The following is a 5,356-nucleotide window of genomic DNA, read 5'->3' as shown; positions in this document are numbered from 1 at the left end:
CGGGCGACAGGGGGACGGTGCGTTTGTCTGCACTTGCCATGTGCTTAACCTGGTCTAGTGGAAACAGGATGGGTTTAAACAGGATGGCTTCTTTACCCCAAGCCGTAGTTGCCTGAACCTAAAGGAGAGGCTCTCAGCACCCCCTGCCCCACCTCCCCGGGCAGGGCCGCCGGCGTCCAGATCATGGCTCGGGGACAGTGGCCTCCGTGAACGCGAATTCCTCCCGCTTGCGTCCGGGGGTGGGGGGCTGGGCTGTGGCGGGGGCGGGGGGGACCATCCTGCAGGCAGTGTGTGTTAGCACGTATGTAGAAAGGGCGGATTCTAGTTTCCGGAGGACTTTCTTCCCCAGTGGCTGTGTTGAGAACCACGGATGGAGCGTCTCTTCCCGCGGCCCTGCTGAGCCCTCCCGTGGCCCCATCAGTCTGCTACTTGACCCGTAGGGAGCTCATACTTTAGGCCCTCCCTCCCCATCGTTCTGAGCAGACACGAGGGGGCCAGGCCAGCACCCCCCACCCCCAGCCCTGCCGTCTTCTGCCTCCTCTCCTCCCTCGGGCAGGTTTCTGCCCGGCTCTGCCTCTGGCCTCCCTTCTCTCGCCTGCCCCCAGCCAGCCATCCCCAAACTCTTCTTACAATGTGATCGCTCTCTTATTCTTCCTTGTTCGTTTTTGGTCTTCATCTGCGGTGTTTACGGGAATCCCTACAGGAAGCCCCCGGAAGGGTTCCACTACGTTCACAGGCTACACTGCAGACCTTTTCAGGGCCTTCCTATCTATCCTTGTAGATGCTGAAAGCCCATCCCCTTCCGAAAGTCTGCTCCGGGCCTCACCCCCATCCCTACTACCTGACTGCTGCCCCCTTTCTCTTCCCACATCGTGCACTTAGCACGCCTGTCTCGCCGTGGAATGTCCTGCCCGCGTGGCCTCGCTCTTGCTAGATCGGGGACTGTGTCTTTGAGTCTCTGCTGTCATGAAAAGTGGACTCCCTCCTAGCCACACATCCCTTGTTGCTTCTACAAAAAGCTCCGTCTCTCTTCCACTCCCGGGCCCGGAACCCTGCCCTGTCCCCAGGGCCACACCCCCAGGCTGCCTCTGCTCTCTCCACGCAAATGTCAGGTGTCCCAGCTCTGAGCCCGAGCCGCTGCGTGGCCCTTGCAGCAATGAGGACAACCCTTCAGGATAACATCCACCCTCGCTGCTAACTAGTGATTGTGGCGACCAGAGCTGGGCAGGCCTGGGCGCGCGTCTGTGTCCCCAACATTCTTTTCTACCAGACAATACATTTGTGATCTCATGTTGCTTTCAGTAGCGAAATAGGAGTTTCCAAAACATAGGTGCAGATGTAGAGAAGGTACAAAGAAAGGAGACAGCAGGTCCCACAGTGTTAAGTGTATAATCATCCCTTAGATGATGGAGTGGAGGCCCCGTCAGGGCTTCTTGAGTAATTTTAAACGGGGTGGGGGGGGGGGATGCTCTGATCGCTTTCACACTCACTTTGTTAATTTCTCTTCCTTCTCTGGGCCTCATTGGGTACACAGTTTCCACAGAGAATCCCTCCTTCACGTCTTCAAGACAATGGACTATTTGAGCCCATGAGTGTGGGAGCCTGCACCTGGCCTGTGTCGGGGCTTCCACGTCCACACATCGAGGCCACAGAGAGCGAGCCCCAGGCACGGAGGCCTCCCTATTTAGGAGGAGTGAGTGCGGAAAGCAAGTGGTGTGGAGCTGAGTGTTGGGGGCTAAGGGCAGTGGGATTATCTAGAAGGATCAGAGGAAATAATAAACTATATGAACCAGAAGGCGAATCCAGAAAACTGCTGGGCCTTCTCAGTGAGACCCAGAAAGCTGTGGCCTCTGAGAGACAGAGCCCTGGGGAGCGGGAGCCTGCGAAACAGGCCAGCGAGGCCACGGAGGGCGCAGGGGCTGCTGGAAGGCCGCCACAGAAGCGAAATCTCCATCGGAAGCACTAGACCCAAAAGGGACACTGAGACGAGTGGACACTTCGAGAGCCACTTACGACGTGCAGAAAGGCCTGGGGGCCACAGCTGCGGGAGCCAGCGGGGTAAACAGAACAGGCCCCGGCCAGGGGCCGGGTTGGATGCGGGGAGTCCCCAGAAGACAGCAACTGTCAGCTGGACCGACCACGGAAGGGCTCCCCCTGCATTCGAGGGATGTCGGGGGAAAGACACCCCACTCACACACCATAGGGAAACCCGTGCCCCGCAAGCATGGACAAAATTGAGTGTCTCCACAGAGAGCACTCGAGCTCCCACCGTGGGAGGGACGGCAGCCCGGCCGGCCCACGGAGCCCTCCTCCGCAGCCTTGAACCCGAGGGGACCTGAGCAGCCGCCCTGGAGTTTTAAGGAGACGCGCCCCAATCCCAGGCCCTGAGCCTCTCACCAGGCTTGTTTGTTTTTAATGTGTGAACTCCCGTCAGGCAACCGTGCACGGTCATGTGCCACAAAGCACACAGAACATCTACTGAGGACGTATTTGGGTTGAAGTGCTTCTCCAGCGGACCGTCCTCCAATCCAGGGGCTGTGAGGGCCGTCCCAGCCGGCCAGGGGACAGCAGGCCGCAGCTCAAGATGGCGGCCTGACCGTCACCTTCCCGTGGCTGCGCTGAGCTGGGCCAGGGTACTCAGAAAAAGACAGGTCCCTGTTCTTCTCCACAAACCGCAAGTGCCCCCCAAACAACCCAATGGCCTTAACATTTTTTTTTAATGGTGAGGAGTCCAGAGAATTATATTATGGAACTCTACGAACCATAATACAATTAATTGGGTTCCTTTCAACGGGAGAGACAAATAAACCAACTGATGACACAAATGATTTGCTATTCCCCACTCTATCTACATTGTTTTAAATTTAGGACTTGCCAAAGGTTTTGGCAGCCGGGCCTGACCAGTACGGGAGAGTGAGCTCGTCAGAAGGAAAAAAATGAACACAAGTGAGGAAAGGCCAGCAAAATGTGAATAGTGGTTAGTGATGGAGGTTTTTATTTTCACACACACACGCACACACGTATTATGGGTATACATAAAGCTCTATTATATTCCACACTGAACAGAAATTTTACAATCAGAAAGTAAAAGTTAGTTTTTCTCCCAGAAAAGGAGGGGTCCTACAATGCTGTCCCCTGCCCCTGCCGGCCTTGAGCCTGCTTTGGGACATTGATACCTACTCCTGAAAGACAAATGGTTTTGTTGCTTGAAAAGGGTTGGGCCTGGGGAAAATGGTTTCTGGAAATTGAGGGGTGTGCGTGTGTGTGTGAGAGAGAGAAAGAGAGACAGAGAGAGAGATTTCTTGTAAAGTGTTTGCTAAGTTATTTTGGGGGTGACCATTTGCATTCTGAGGTCCAGCCATAAGACCTTTTGCAGATTTTCCCCTGAAAGGCTGGGCTTCCCAAGGAAAGACAGAAAGACAGATGTTGGGACAGAGCAGCCGGCCGCACCTCCTCCTTCCCAAGGAGGCACATTGTTACTAACCCGGAATCCTTTACAGCTGGGCCTGAGGAAGTTTTTGGCTGTAAACTGTCATGCACGGAAGCCTTCAGTGAAAGGGCTGGAGAGTTGGAGACGCTTCTCCTGGGAACCGAGGAACAAAGATCCAGAAGACAAGGCCCAGAAAGGTGAAGACAAAGAATCGGTGGTGGAAAAGGAGAGTGCTTCCCAGCTCGGCACAGTCGGGAACCCCCAGCCCCTAGCTGCACCAGCTACTGGGGCCGAATTTCTGGGTGGTGTTCTTGAACCCTTGGGACGTTCTTTGTGGAGGGTAAAAACGGCATTGCAAGGCTTTGAAGCTTAACATTCTTTCCTGATGGGGTTTTATTCTTAGCTGGTCGTGCCCCCTCCTGTTTGTGGAGCCCGCTGAAATCAGAACCATAGTTCTGGAACGATCTCGAAACCTTTCATCACCGGGAGCTCTACTGGGCTTTGTGGACCACACGGACAGAACTCGCGCCTTACCGGTCAGGGGGCGTTGGAAGCGCCGCTTCTGATGGGGGGAGGGCTTCAGAGAGCCTCGATTGCCGGATCCCCTCCCTTCTTTCTCCACCTCACACCCGGCCTCTCCCCTTTAGGACAAGTGCGGACGCAGAAATGACCTTTGACACATTTTAATTCTCTCGAAAAAGACTCGCCCCCAAATCCCAAGGCCCAAAGAGCCGGGTGGATGGCAACTCGGGAGGGCCCGGCTGTCAGGGGCAAATGAGGTCCTTTCGGTGCCTCTTTCCAGAAGGAAAATCCCCCCCCCCCCCCCCCCCCCCCCGGCTCAGCCCCTTGGGAATCGCCTGCGTCCTAGACAACAAAAGAAACCGAGAAATGCATACAGGGACGAGGTGCGCTGGGCTTCCCGGCTCTTCAGGACCCATTTGGAGAGGGGCGGAAACCAGCTCTGGAAACACGCTATCTCCACCCCAGGGGGGCGGCGGGCGTCCCCTGTACCCCCAGGGCTGGCTCCCGGGAGGCGAAGGCCCGGATCCCTCCCGCGGCTTGCCCCGGCAGGGAGGGGGTGGCCGGGGCGCAGACCCCGCGTCCTGCCGGGAGAGCCCCCTAGCTCGGGCGCGGGGCTGTCCTGCGTGGGCCGCCCCACCCGATGCACTGGCTCCCCCCCAACCCCGGGCCGTGGGGGCGGGGTGCGCGCGGCGAAGACCCGGGAACCGGCTGGAACCGCACGCTCGGGTTAGAGCGGTGGCCATGGGGTTCAGAGGCGCGCAGCCGGCTCCCGGAGCTGCTGCTCCTCCTCGCCTCCCGGGCTCCCGTTTTAGGAGGAATGTTATTGTTTAAAGAGACCTCATTGAACTATTTCCTGCTCATTGTCACCTTTCCTTCGCTCTCCTGGCGGAGGTTCTCACCGAAAGGTCATAAACCACCCGCTCCCCACGCCGCCGGGCGCTGCGGCCCCCCGGGGCCTGGCGGGGAGGCGCACCCCGAACCCTGCTCTCCGGGGCGCACCCTGGCCAGCCTCCTCCCGCGCCCACCTTCCGCGGAAGGAAAGATCAGACCACAGAAGCCACGCAAACCCCCAGGTCCCACTCAGTGCACGCGCAAACCCCGTCATCCAAGTCCCGCGTTTACGCAGCAGGCGGGAAAACTTCCTAAAGGGACCCGTTTGGTTGATTTCTGAGTATTTCCCTCTCTGGGCGCGGAGCCCACCGTCGGGCAGAGGCTCGGGCCGCCCAGGCGCGGGGACGGGGGCGCCGGGTGGGCCGATCCCCGGTCTCGGGCGCTAGCGGAGCGGAGGGACCCGGTCCCGCGGGGCGCTCGACCGGGCGACGCGGCGCGGGGGCGCGCGCCCTTCTGCGGGGGCCGGGCTCCGGGCGCCGGCGGGGCGACCCCGGGCCGGCCCCCGCGCGACGG

The sequence above is a fragment of the Panthera uncia genome (genome assembly GCF_023721935.1).
Source record: "Panthera uncia isolate 11264 chromosome B2 unlocalized genomic scaffold, Puncia_PCG_1.0 HiC_scaffold_24, whole genome shotgun sequence".
NCBI lineage: Eukaryota > Metazoa > Chordata > Mammalia > Carnivora > Felidae > Panthera > Panthera uncia.
The sequence above is the reverse complement of the archived record's forward strand: the minus strand, read 5'-3'. Positions refer to the sequence as shown.